This window comes from Malania oleifera, chromosome 5 (assembly GCF_029873635.1).
Source record: "Malania oleifera isolate guangnan ecotype guangnan chromosome 5, ASM2987363v1, whole genome shotgun sequence".
NCBI lineage: Eukaryota > Viridiplantae > Streptophyta > Magnoliopsida > Santalales > Ximeniaceae > Malania > Malania oleifera.
Window position 1 is genome coordinate 108,494,028 of NC_080421.1, and position 15,263 is coordinate 108,509,290.

Sequence of the window (15,263 nt, forward strand, 5' to 3'; positions counted from 1 at the left end):
CACTATGTTGTATCCTGAAGTGTGGTGGCCGCACATGTTCTACACTAGACCAGGGCAAAATCCATGAAGTCTCTTAATTTTTTCTTTAAGAATCACCTTCCTTCTGTTTTAGTTTGCAAATAACAAAAGGTATAAAAATAAATAACACACACACACTAAGCTAGTACATGCACATATTCTGCCCTCTTGAATCACAAACAATCACAGCCATAAACTTTGAGAAAACAGCGTTATAATTTCTTTTAATTCCCCACAGTGGCTTGCCTTGCCAAACAATAGACAATTAGCTATTGATATCTAAATTTTTCTACTATTGATATCAACTTTTTTTTTTTTTTTTTATGGCCTTGCCTTGCCAAACAATGTATGTGCTCATATTCTCTTCTTCCTCCATCTCTTACTCTCTCCTACTAGAGGTCTTGTTTCTCCTTCAAGAATCAAAACACCAAGAAAACCCAATAAAGCTTAGAAAGGCCGAAAAATAATATGATATTTTTCTATTGAATCTCTTTTATGTGTGCCTCCTTTCTTTGTTATGCTTCAACATGAAACCCCTCAAGGTATTGAGCGTAAATCTCTCTTCAAGATCTCAATATGAGTCCCCACCTTCAGAATTTTTTTTTAAACATGTCTCCCTCTCTCCTCGGTAAAATGTGTGAAATCCCCCTCAAGATATTAAACATATCCACCCCTCTTTGTAGAGCCTCCAGGACCTCTTTAAATAGAGCAATGGTTGGGTTTTGCCTAATACACCCTCTTCCTAAAAATACCCCATTAAAACAAAAGGGATTCTTTCCTTATCCCAAAAGGCTGTTTGGGCAATCCCCTTACCCTATCTTCAATGTATTAAAAAAAAGCTCAACGGTCTAGAGGGATATTCCCTCATTCCAATGAAGTGCAAGTAAAGGCCCTAAAACATGATATTAAAGCTTGAAAATGCTCTGCGTGCCAAAACACTGGAAAATATTGAAGACCCTTAATTGCTTTTGACTCACTTTTTGTTCCCTATTTTTCTAAATTATTAAGCATTAACCAAAAATTTTGGCAAATTAATCCCAAACAAAATGAAAAGTCAACACTCATCTCAGCCAGTATTCTACTTGATTAACCTTAAACAGAACGCTCAAGAGACACCCTATTACTAGCCCTAGAACTCCACCATCCCAAAGCATGGCTGTCATGAAATTCTCTTTTGCTTCCAGGAACGTGGATGTCACTCGACCAATTCAGAAACCTTGGTGAGAATTCACTATGTCAATGGCTATTTTGATCAGGCTTCCTTTTGGAGTCTCTTTCACAGGTGTTAAATTCATATTTCAAAATCCTAAGACATTGTTGTTGTGCATAAAAATCATATTCAAAATCCAGATACAGTGATGCAATCCTAGGTTCATGGGTGCACCACGTTGTATCCTGGAGTGTGGTAGCTACACGTCCTCTATGCTAGGCTAGGGCAAAATCCATGAAATCTCTTAATTTGTTCTTTTAACACTCACCTTCATTCTATTTTAGTTTTCAAATAATATATTTATTATTTAAAAAAAATACTAAGCTAGTATGTGCACAAATTCTGCTCTCTCAAATCACAAACTTTAACACTCATCTTCATTCTGTTTTAGTTTGCAAATAATATATTTATTATTAAAAAAAATACTAAGCTAGTACATGCACAAATTCTGCTCTCTCGGATCACAAACAATCACAGCCATAAACTTTGAGAAGACAGCGTTATAATTTGTTGCTGCCAAAAATTGAACAGCTTTCGTAAATCGTCCTTTGACCACGACCACCTAAAAAGAACCAAACATAGATGGCTTGGAGGACCCGGGGTGTACTCCAGGAGATCACTCTAATGCTTAAGTTAGGGACTGTGGGAGGCTTTATGTTTTAACAGTAAAAAAAAAAAAAGTGAGTGAGAATGAGATGTTTACCTCCTATCGGAGCATCCTTTTATAGTGGTGGAGGAATGTCCTCCTTTAATTTAGCATTTATGGGCATATTATTACATTTATGGGGGAGGTTATGGATGATTTAAGGGAATTTACACGAGGGTTTTAATAGAGGTTTGGTAACCAAAACCCTTCATGACTATGCCTATTGAATTTCGGTACATTAGTTATGTAGGGGTATTGATTATGGTTTTATAATCGTAGCCCTCATGAATGTACCTATTAATTTTGGGTATATCAATTGCCTCCCCCCCTACTCTCGAATTTTTGAAGTAAGCTTCTTTTATTCGAGAGAGTGCTTCAGGGTCAAAGCCAATTTAAGGAGCTTCTAACATCATCCGAGCCAGTTGCAGAGTGCCCGACTAAATCCGAGCCGGTTACTGAGAATTCTAGCTCAATCTGAGCCGGTTACGGTGTTATTTGGCTCAAGCCAAGCCAGTTATCTTACTCTTTGGCAACATCTGAGCCGATTACTGGACAATTCAGCTCAATCCAAGCTGAGTGCCTTCCTGTTTGGTTCAATTCGAAACGGTTGTTTGACTCAATCTGAGTAGGTTGTTCAACTCAACCCGAGCCGGCTCTCTCAAAGCTCAACTCAATCCAAGTTGAATGCTTTCCTATTCGGCCCCCTCCTGGCCAATTCTCTCAAAGTTTAGCTCAATTCGAGCCGAATGATTTCATATCCGGCCCACTCCGAGCCGATTGTTCGACTCCATCCAAGCCATTTTTCATAAAGTTCGGTTGGATCTGAGCCGAATAATTTTCTACCCGACCCACTCTGAGCCGATTGTTTAGCTCCATCTGAGTCAGTTTTCATGAAGTTCGGCTGAATATGAGCAGAATGATTTCCTCTCCGGCCTAATCCAACTCGGTTGTTCGGATCCATCCGAGCTAGTTCACTTAAAGTTCCGTTGGATCCAACCCAAATGCCTTTCTATTCGGCCCTGTCCTAGCCAGTTGTTTGGCTCCATCTGGGCCGATTCTCTCAATGTCTGGCACAATCCAAGCGGAATGCCTTCCTGTTTGACCCACACTGAGCCGGTTGTTCAACTCCATCTGAGACAATTGCTTCCTCATTCGGCCCAATCTGAGTCCAATGCTTTCCTATTCGACCCATTCCGAGCCAATTATTTCCTTATACAGCCCAATTTAAGCCAGTGAAAATGCTCGAAGGCCAACTTTTAATTCAACATCGGGCCTTTTTTCGAGCGGCTTTCTACCGAATAGCCTTTGTTAAGCTAGTTCTCTTGTGGCCCCATGAGCTGTGCTCATCAAGTGGGTGTGTCTTCGAGGCCTCGTGAGCGGTGCTAATCAAATAGGCAATTGCTGTTGAGCAATGCTCAATCCTTGGTTGTCTCATGAGCTGTGCTCATTAGATGAGCATGTCTTTGGGGCCTCATGAGCAGTGCTCATCAGATGAGCCTTTGCTGGTGAGCAGTGCTCACTCCTTAGTTGCCTCATGAGTCGTGCTCATTAGATGGGCATGTCTTTGGGGCCTTATGAGCGATGCTCATCAGAAGGGCCGTTATTGGTGAGCAGTGCTCACTCCTTGGTTGCCCCATGAGTTGTGCTTATCAGATGGGCATGTCTTCGAAGCCTCATGAGCAGTGCTCATCAGATAGGCCGTTACTAGTGAGCAAGACTCACTACTTGGTTGCCTCATGAGTTGTGCTCGTCAGATGAGCATGCCTTCAGGGCCTGATAAGCAATGATCATCAAATGGGTCATTGCTAGTGAGCAGGGCTCACTCCTTGGTTGCCTCATGAGTTATGCTCATCAGATGAGCGTGTCTTTGGGGCCTCATAAGTGGTGCTCATCAGATGGGTCATTGCTGGTGAGCAGTGCTCACACCTCGATTGGCTCATGAGTTGTGCTCATCAGATGGGCATGTCTTATCAAAGCATTGAGATCCGAGCCATCGTGATCTGTGCTATCGTGATTCGCGTTGTTGTGATTCGCGCCATTGCGAATCTATAAGTAAACTTCCTCTCTTCCTCATTTCTACCATCTTTGAAGGAAGCCGCTTTTGTAGAAGGTATGTCTCCTTCCCTTTTCTCCCTTTTTCCCCTTCATATGCCTTAAATGATTAGCATGTTTGAGTTTTTGCTAATAATTTTTTATTGCTCTTCAGGCCATTTTTTTCATGTTCTTCTTGGTGTTCTTCACGTGTTATTCACATGTTCTTCACGTTCTTCACGTGTTCCTCCTTTTGATCTTGTCTAACAAGTAAGGGTTTTTTTTTTTTCTTCACCTAGGAGCCTTGTAAGTATAAAAACTTTTGAGGCTCAATCTTCAACGGTAGTTAGTATAAGGAGTGTCAAATCTTGCCATTTCCCAAATGATCTATTTTGTCTGCACAACTTGTATTTTATCGCGAGCACTATTCGCCTCAGGGTACCCACCAACTCAGAATCAGCCCTCCAACTAGGTCCAGATAAAGTCTGCTTGTATGTTGACTACTTTGAGACCAAGCTTAGGCTGCCCTTCCACCCTTTCATCTCTAATATCTTGAGGTTCTACAACCTATCTCCTAGCCAGCTGGCAACCAACTCCTATCTTACCTTGGTCTGCTCTGCGGCTCTGCTCATCCGAAAGGGTCACCAACATACAGTCAGGTTATTCCGATCCTGTCATCAGATGAGAAAACATTCTTTTGAAAATGAGGTTTTCTACTTTAACTGCCTCCCAGAGTTCAAGTTCTTCACTCCTGGCGCCTCTTCCATTCACCAATTGAAGTCCACGTTCTTTTTTGCTTCTGGAGATGAACTTTCACGGGCCTCGCACTTGGTTAACTCCTCTTGACAATGATATCTCCTCTCCTACGTACCTTATATTTTTGCTCTCTTGCTTGGCATCTAAGCCTACCCCTTTGCAATCCGCAACAGCACCTGCTCCCCAATTTATCACCAATGGGGCAAGCTATTATTAAGGAGCTCCATCACGGGGCTCGTCAAGGAATCATCCCTTAAATTGAGCTACTCAAGGAGGAAAATCTTGTGCACTGTGGATTTAGCCCCGTTCCATCTGGTCTTGCCACCTTCTCTTTCACAGTTGGGATTTACTCCCCTTTATATATGCTTTCTAACTCATTTTTCTCCTTTTGCAAACATTGACTAGACTGAATTTAGGCAAATGATTGCCAAAAAGAAGAAACGAAAAGGCAACACCAAGAAGAAGGCTTCCCAAGGAGAATCTTCCCAAGAGCATAATACCCCTGAGGCTCCAAACAAGGCTCCTGCACCACCACCCTCAGTTGTTGTACTCTAAGGGTTAAGTTTACATGATCTAGTTGTCTCCGATACTGCCCTTCGGCATGCCATACTCCCGGAGGATTCCTATGAGCTGAAAATGATGCTCCCTGAGACCCTAACCTCTGCCGCCCATCACGCCGCCTACTGGGTATGTTGCGGGTGTGTATATATATGTTTGCACATTTTCCCTACTTACCTACCTTTTTTTTTTTGAGCTTGCGGCAATAAATTTCACCCTGGAGGATAAAGTCAGTGAAATGCACAAGGTGTCCTTGGAATCTCAACAGCAAGCGGTCGACTTACAGACGCAATTGAACGCAAGTGCCGCTCGGGAGAAAGCTCTTCAAGAGGAGATTGCCTAGATTTGAAATATGGAAATCCCGACTGCTATTGACTTCGCCATAACTGACTATTAGAACTCTTAAAAAGTTCTAACAGGATAGGAAGAAATTCATATTCAAATCATATCATGCGGGTTTCGACAAGTGCAGGGAGCAATTTAAGATGAAGTACCCCAATATTGATGTATCTGGCATCTGTTCTGCCGGGTATGGAAATGTGAGCCCCCCTTCGGGAGAGGAATGAGGAAGAGGATGAAGAAGAAGATGAGGCAGAATCTGCCGATCAATTATAAGGAACAAGATTTTGATCTGTAGAACTCTTGTTATGTAACTACATCAAATGAACTTTTATTCAAAGAACACACAAATTATTGATAATATTTCTTTAAAATTTCTGAGTTCCATGTGATCTGAATCTCCTTCCCTGCTAAATATTTTAATATGTATGTTCCCGGTTGACCTCTGTTGTTATCTGAGAAGGTCCTTCCCAGTTGGGCTTCATCTTGCTAGGTCCTACATCGCCAGGATTGTTTCAAACTTTCCTCAACAACAAATCCCCCAATTTGAACATTCGAGCTTTTACCCAGGCATTGTAGTATTTTGTCACCCTCTGCGGGTACATTGCCATCTTGATTTGCGCCTAATCCCGCTTTTCTTCTAGTAGATCTAATTCTGCTATGAGCTCCTCATTGTTCCATTCTTCATCAAAGTGTTATCTTCGCCACAAAGGGATTTCTACCTCGACCAAGATGACAACTTCTGTTCCAAAGGCGAGTAGGAAGGAAGTCTCCCCCGTGGCTGTTCGTTGGGTGGTATGGTATGCCCATATGATTAAGGGGATTTCTCCCAGCCACCAACCTTGCACTGATTCAAGGCAAGTTTTCAAGTCGTGCAGAATGGTACGATTCACATTCTACACCTGACCATTGCTCTGCAAGTGCATTATAGACGCGAAGAGCAGCTTTATGCCCATATCAAAGCAAAAATCTTTAAAACGATTGTTATCGAATTGTCTCCCATGGTCTGTCAATATTGCCCAAGGCACTCCATATCTACATATGACAGAAGTCCAAATGAACTTGGTGATAATCCGCTCCATGATGTAAGATAATGCTTCAACCTCCACCCATTTTGTGAAGTAGTCTATGGCAACCACCAAGAATTCCTGTCGCCCCGCTACTTGAGGCAATGGGCCCAATATGTCGAGCCCCCATTGTGCAAAGGGACATGAGCTGGTCGAGGGAGATAATGTACTGGCAAGTGAGTGGGATATGTTAGCACATCTTTGACATCTGTCACACTATTTTACCAATTAGAGCATCTTTCCTCATGGTGACCAATAGTATCCCTATCGTAAAGTTTTGTGAGCCAGGGCTCTTCTGGCTAGGTGGTTACCACAGACCCCTTCATGGATCTCTCTCAAAATACACTCTACTTCTCTATTCCCCAAGCATGGTAAGTATGTTAGTGTTAGAGATCATCGATACAATTTCTTGCCTACTATTTTATATCTTGCTGCCTTCTTCCTTAGCTTCAATGATTCCTTCCTATCGTAAGGTAATTATCCATCTTGGCGATATTTTACCATCGCAGTTATCCAATCTTCCTCTTCTTCTATTGTTGTTGTAGTGATTTCTTCGTAAGTTGGTTTCCCTACTCGCTCCAAGTATATTGCACTCTCCCAATCTGACTTTGAGGCAGAGGCTAGCTTTGAAAGTGCATCAACTTTTGCATTCTCTATTTGGGGAATGTGCTTAATGTTAAATTCTAAAAATGTCTTGGTATATTCTAATACATTTGCCAGATATCTTTCCATCTTTAGCTTTCTAGCTTCAAAATCACCTCTCACTTATTCTACTACCAGCTGGGAGTCACTTAAAACTTGGCGCTTTCTCACCTCAAGGGACATAAGAGACACAACCCTACCAATAAGGCTTCATACTCTGCATCATTATTCGTCGTTGCCAATTCCAACAGCAATGCGTACTGCACCTCAAATCCATCTGAGGTTGTAAGGATCAAGTCTGCACCCCCTCTTTTTCCATTAAAAGACCCGTCCACATGGAGCACCCAGACTTCCACATTTTCTAATTTTTCAAATGTTTGTTTGAGATAAAATTGGCTATAACTTGGGCCTTGATTGCGGGCCTTGGTTTATGATGGATGTCAAATTATCCCAACTCAACTGACCACTTCACCATCCTTCCCGATGTCTCTGGTCACTGGAGGGTTTGTCTTAAAGGCATGTTGGTTAACACGGTAATTTTGTGCACTTGGAGGTAAGGCCTTAGTTCCCTAGCTGCACAAATGACTGAAAAGGCAGCCTTCTCTACTGGTGAGTAATTGATCTCTGCCCCCCGTAACACCTTGCTAGTGTAGTATATCAACTTGTTCTGCCTATTTTCTTCTCGCACAAAGACTGCACTCATTACACAACGCGTAAAAACTAGGTACAAGTACAAGTATTTTCCAGCACCTGCCTTGGTCAGAAGGGGTGGAGAACTGAGGTACTTCTTAAGTTGTGTAAAGGCTTTATCCTACTCTTCACCCCATTCAAACTTCCCTGCCTTGTGTAACGCCTTGAAGAATGGCAGACACTTATCTCCTGAGCAAGAGACAAACTTGCTCAAAGATGCAATCCTTCCTGTTAGAATTTGCACTTCTTTCTTGGTCTTCGGGACACGCATCTCCATCAAAGCTTGTATTTTATCGAGATTCGCCTTTATCCCCCTGTGAGTCACCATGAATCCCAAGAATTTTCCTGCGAAAACACCAAATGCACATTTGGCTAGATTCTACCTCATCTCGTACTTACGTAGCAACTCAAATGTTCTTCCCAAATCCCCCACATGATCATCATATTTTAAACTCTTCAATATCATGTCATCCGCCTAGGCCTCCATGGTATTACCCAGGTAATCTTCGAAAGTCTTATTCACCAGCCGCTGGTAAGTTGTTCCTGCATTTTTCAAACCGAATGACATCCCTCTGTAGCAATAAAACCCTCTTTCTGTGATGAAGGCAGTTTTCTCTTCATCTTGCAGGTGTATGTGGATCTGATTGTAGCCTGAATATGCATCCATGAAGCTTAGGAGTTCATGTCCAAATGTGGAATCCACCAGCTGATCAATTCGTGGAAGAGGGAAGCTGTCCTTAGGACATGCTTTGGTCAAATCCGTGAAGTCCATGCAGGTTCGTCACTTGCTGTTTGACTTCTTTACTAGTAGTTCATTGTTGAGTCATTTTGGGTAATTAACTTCCCTCATGAGCTTTCAAGAGCTTGGTTACCTCCTCGTTGATTATCTTGATTTGTTCAAGCAAAGTTCCTCTTCTTCTATTTTACTGGATGGTGGCTAAGGTCTACTTGTAATTTGTGCTTGATGATCATGGGATCGATTCCCGGCATATCGTCAACTAACCAAGCAAAGTTGTCTATAGACTCACCCAACAATCTCACAAGCTTTGTTTTCAGTGAGTCTGACAATTGGGTCCCAATCTGGATGCACTTTTCCTGATTGTCTTTCTTTATTGGAACGCTGACTAGCTCCTCATCTAGCATGTTGATATAAGAGTACTCACCCCTCACCTCCAGTCTTCTATGGTTAAAGTCTTCCGTCCTTTTGTTTTTCCCTTTAAAATCATGACATAGCAGTTACGAGCTGCCATCTGATCTCTTTTTATTTCTAGCACTTTGTTTGGTGTGGGAAACTTAACCTTCAAATGATAAGTAGAAGTTATGGCCTGAGTTGCATTGAGTGTGGAGCGTCCCAATATTATTTGTAGACGAAAGGACGGTCTACCACCAAGAAGTTAGTCATGAAGGTGATTTGCTGTGGGGGTGTCCCCATAGTTAGCGAAAGTGTGATTGTACCCAAGAGATGAACCACGTCCCCTCCAAATCCAACTAAGGGCATTGAGACAAGCTTCAAACGTTCCTCTCCCATCTTCATTTCTTGTAGAACTAACTAGAAGACAATGTCGGTCGAACTTCCATTGTCTACCAGTACCCTTCTTACCCGATTATCAGCAACGAGTAGTGATACCACCAAAGCATCATCATGCGGTTGTTGTACACCTTCCTCATCTTCCTCGGTGAAGGTGATGATCTCCTCCTGCTTCTGCTTTTTCTAATTCTGCCTTTGATCCTTGGCTAGAAAAACCTGCTTTGCACATCTCTTCCTTACTCCTTCGCTATCCCCTCCACCAACTGGTCCTTCGAACATCACGGCAAATTCTCCCACAACCTACTCCTCTTTTTGCTCAACCTTTAGTTTTTTATGACTACATGCTTCGACTTGGCAATCACTTCTTTTTATAAACTTTGACAAGTAGCCCCTTCTTATTAGAGCTTTAATTTCATTTTTCAAGTGAAGGCACTCTTCTATGTCATGCCCATGATCCCTATGAAATTTGCAAAATTTTGAGGTGCTCCTCTTGTACGATGATGTGCGCATGGGTTCTGACTAGAAGATGTAGCCTTTCTCCCTAATGTGCATTAGCACATTGATTCAAGAGACATTCAAGCCGGTATAGGATTTGAACTTAGGTGTGGATCCCGCATCCCTAGGATTGCTGAATTGTCTATTACTTTTTTTGTCTTTTCCCCACTTTGGCTGCTTCATCTATGTCTCTCTCCTTTTCAAATCGGTCAAACTCCTTCTTGTGATCATAACTTCTTCTAGATTGATATATTTCTGTGCTCATGTCATCAATTCTCCCATATTGATTGGGGGTTTTTGCCCTAGCGAGTTTAGGAAATTCCCCAGTTGAAGAGTTGTCGTCAAAGCCACTACCACTACCCCATGATCCAAGTTTTAAATCTCTAAGATGGCGTTGACAAAGCGTGTATGAACTCTTTCGGTGTTTTCTTTTCCCATTGGACAAGACTCATCAAATGAGCTGAGGCTTTTGCCAATTTCCGGCTGCTGAGAAAATGTCCTATAAACTGCTGCTCCATTTCAGAAAAGTACCTGATGGAGTTGGGCTTTAGAGTTCAATACAATGCCCTGACATTCCTATCTAGGGTGGCTGTCATTGCTCAACGCATAATTGAATTGGGCACACCTTGCAATTGCATCAACACTCTAAAGGTATCCAGTTGATCAACAGGAGCGGACAAGTCATCATACCCTTCAATATTTGGTATTTTAAACTTGTTCGGCAAAGGAATATCCATTACCTCTTTAGTAAAAGGAACGTCTAAAGCTTTGACCGATGATTCCCCCACAAAGGGATAGTTGCGCACTTCCTTCATCATATTTTCCAATTGATCAATTTTTTTTAATTTTTCCTCCAACTCGTGGGACCACTGCTCATAAATGCCCACACTATTTGCATCCTCTACCTTTTTTGTTGGATCTGAAGCCTTCACAGCAATTTGTGGTGGGGCTACGACCTTCCCATCAGACACTGCTTCTCTTCGGTTAGCCTCTGGACCATGTTCTCCATGATCCCTTATCTAGTGCAAGATTATAGTAAACATGTCTTCCACCCTTTTCTGAAAGGCTATAAATACATTCAGTGGTACACTGGGGTTGTTTATTGGTGCAGAATGAACTAAATGGGGTGACTGGTTTCCCGCAGCAAGTTCTGACTTTGAGTTATGCGATGCGGCCATGGTCAAGGATAGAAAGACCTCCCAAAATTTTCCACAAACGGTGCCAAATGTTACTACTAAAAATTAAATGGCTTTCATAAATTGTCCTTCACTGCAACCACCTAAAAAGAACTAAACATAGATGACTTGAAGGACCCGGGGTGTACGGAATCACTCCAATGCTTAAATTAGGAATTGTGGGAGGCTTACATTGCAACTGTAAGAGAAAAGTGAAAGAAAAGGAAATGCTTACCTCCTATCAGAGCACCCTTTTATGGTGGTAGAGGAATATCCTTCTTTAATTTAGTATTTATAGGTATACTATTACATTTATGGGAGATGTTATGGATTATTTAAGGGCATTTACATAAGGGTGTTAATAGTGATTTGGTAACCAAAACCCTTCATGAATATGCCAGTTGACTTTCGGTATATTAGTTATGTAAGGATATTGATGATAGTTTTTTTATAACTACAGCTCTCATGAATGTACCTATTAATTTTGGGTATATCAAATTTCTTTTAATTTTCCACACGGGCTTGACAATCAAACAGAGAATAGAAAGGACATCAATAATCTTTTATTTAAATAAAAAATATACAACATTAAGAAGATAATAATAGGGTACCTGGAAATGATCCTTGAGCGGAGCGAAAAAACCCTCGCTTCCGTCCGGGGCGAGGCACAGACTGATCAGAACCGTGGTCATTTGACTCAAACTGGTAGTTGTGGTGGCGGTAATTGGACCCGTAGTTCTGCTGATGGTGATAATGGTGATTGGAGTTGTGGTGGTAGTCGTGATTGGAGAGGTTGTGATTAGAGTAATAGTTGTCAGAGTGGTGGTTGTGGTGGGCGTCGGCAGAGAAACCGCCTTTGTAATCATCGAATGGTCCGTCGTCATGATGGTGGTGGTGGCGGTGGTGGTGATACGAGGAGGCGCCACCAGAGTGGCTTGGTTGATCCTCGAAGTGTTCTCCTTCGTGGCTCTCCAGCTTCGCTGATGTCACCGTGTAAAATGGGAGAAATGAAGAAGCGGAGTCGCCGTGCACACACAGCGAGACAGGGCGAAGTCCAGTCCAGCCCGTGTTTGGAAGGGAAGAGGGGAACTCAGTTTCACCATCGCCTTGAATTTGGGATTTAACGAACCCCATCAAAGCAATAAAAAATATAATTACATGTAATGTGCCATTATATGATTTATTAAACAAAAAATTAATTATTTGAAATAAAAAATTAGATATTACATTACTTTTTTGTTGTGATAAATTATAAAACTATTACCAAATAATAAATTATTTATGGTTCAATCATTTAAAAGGAGCTTACTTTTCGAAGTTTGTTAAAATATTTAGACTCATTATGTTGTTATTATAATTATTTAAAACTTTTAACATTGATTAGTTAATATGTTTATTTTTTTAGAATAAAAAAATTTAATATGACTAAATGCAATTCTTGCACTATGTTAGAAGAACTTAAAATAGATTCGATGATTAATGCATACAATAATAACTAATACTAGAGAATTTTTTTTATATTTTTTCCCTTTTTTTCACGATTGACATTTTTTTAACATATTAAATGATAATTTTATCTCTTGATTTTCACAGAGAAATTATGAATTTGCCTCCTCATTTTTTTGTGTTTTTTTTTTTTTCATTTAAGAAAATTCTATTGACCTCTCTTGAAATTTTACAAAAATATATGTTACTCCCTTGATATAAAAAATTTTACAAATTTGTTATGATGATGATAAATAATATTAGTTTTGAACTTTATTTTATAACTTATAATATAATTGAGTTTTATATCTTATCGTACTTACAATAATATTAATCAGATAGTTTGTAAAGTATATAATTTTTCTTATGCAAAAGGAAAAAAAAAAAGTTAATCAATTTAGATTATAAATATTATTATTGCCTTTTTACATGTAAATTTATCTATGTGCAATGCACATGCTTACAACTAATCACTTATATACACATGACTAGGTATTGTAATTATAATATAACTTGCAAATTAATGAGAGCATAGTTAGAAATACAATTGAATGAAAAAAGATAATTGAAAATAATAGAAGCCTACCTTGATTAATATTGCCATGTAGATAAAGTATAGGATTTTATGTAAATGAATTTAAATATGAATTAACATAAAGTATATGTTTTAGAAGATAATTTAAGGTGAACAAGAAAAAAAAATCCCATTTTTTTGTCATAATTAAAAAAAAAGTTATAGAAATTATTTTGAATTTGATAGATAAACAAATGTTGAACAAGAGATAGTAAAACTGTTAAGACTTGTTCAATTGTTTATTTTTTCACTTAAAAAAATTACAAATATGCTATTTTATTCCCTACCTTTAAAAATATTTATATGTGAATATGAAAATGGGAAAAAAAAATGTCTTATCATTCTTACACAAATGTCATAAAATTGAGAAATATGTTGACATGTTGTAATTTTCATAAAAACTACAAGTGGAAATGAAATTATTCTTAGAGGACGAATCCTTGAATTTTATGGAAGCCCCTAATTTTTATAAATTCTATTAAAATTTAGCTGACCTGTAGGAAATTTTTTGGTATTTTCCAAATTACTATATACTTTCCAATATTTTACAAAATTATTGTGTTATTGGTTTTATGAGTTCTTCTTATCTTTATGGATTTTCAAAATCTACTATGTATTTTTTTTTATTTCATTTATTTTATGATTTTTCCCTAAAATGATCTATGTTCTTTGAATTTTTATGAACTTTGTTTTTTTTTATTGCTTTCTATGTGATTTTTTGTTGTTTAAAACTTTATGAACTTTAATAAATTTTATGATTTGTGAACACGATATTACTTCTTACAAGGTGTAAGGTGGAGCAAAATACCTTTAATAGATCCATGTCACATTAGGTGTGTGTTTGGTTGTAGGGTGCACTAAATGGAGTATACCTATATGAGTGTATATGTGAAATCATCTTCTATGAGGCATTAGCAAAATCTCTACAAAACCTTATTTTATCAAACTTGTTGTAGCCAAAAATTGGTTGGATTAATTGAATCAACCACAACCCCAATCACCTATGAGAATCAAGAAAAAAAAAAAAGGCTTGGAGGCATATTCGAATGATCACTCTAATGACTAAGTTAAGGGATTTGGAAGGATAGTATGTTTGCAACAATAAAAGTATGGATGGGAATGGGATGTCCTTACCTCTCTTACAAATTCCCTTTTATAGCCAATAAGGGTGTGTGTGTGTGTGTGCCCTCATTGATTTATATTTCATTAGGTAGTTACTAGGATGGTGAAAGTTACATTTCAACTAAGAACATTTACTAAAGAATGTTAATATCATTTTTTTTTTTTCACAATTGTAACGACCTGCTATTTGACTTGGGTTAATTGTAACGACCTGCTATTTAACTTGGGTTTTTCTTCTTTTTTTTTACACTGTAAAATTTACAATTCTTTGATACCAAACTGGATTAAACTCAACCATCAACCTAAGCAGCGAGAAGCGGAAATCAAATAAACATAACCATATATAATTATATACAATATTAGAGTGCTAACATGTTTCCCAAAATATACATATGTGATTGTTCCCCAAAATACCCTCAACTGGCTAGGGCTATACAAAAATACTGCCAAAAATACTCATTCTACTGTTAGGGCAATACTGAGGCCCTTCTATATGCGAGCCTGATCTGCTCGCCTACCTGGATCACTTGAAAAATGTTAAAGTAATGGGATGAGCCAACGCTCAGTAGGAAGAAATATGTTATTGCTTATGTGTGTCAAATGAGTTACAATACTATGAAAATCTATTACTATATAATCATATATCACTGAATCTGTAAAATAAAATACCAGTAATATAAACCATCACCTTTCTCCTATTGCTTAACATTTCTGTATTTTAGGTTTATACTCCAAATACTTCTAATGTATACATATATTTTCTGTTTCTGTAAATCTGTATAATCATAGTAATAACTGTAAACTTCCCTGTGGATAACTGTGTGTCGTGATTTAACCCCTCATGACTAGGGCTGAGCAAATGGTCGGTTCGACCAAATTCGATTAATTAACCGAATTAACCGAAAATTTTGGTTAAAGAATACTGTT

At 39.1% G+C, this 15,263-nt stretch overlaps 1 protein-coding gene across 1 annotated transcript in view; it reads right to left on the reverse strand.

The window, feature by feature from the left end:
- LOC131156311 (flowering time control protein FCA-like) overlaps nt 1-12,266 on the reverse strand; it is a 74,477-nt gene extending 62,211 nt beyond the window's left edge. The window contains exon 1 of the mRNA XM_058109896.1: nt 11,767-12,266. The gene's annotated coding sequence lies outside the window, so the exon portion shown is untranslated. The remainder of the gene's footprint in view (nt 1-11,766) is intronic.
- Between the last annotated feature and the right edge of the window lie 2,997 nt (nt 12,267-15,263).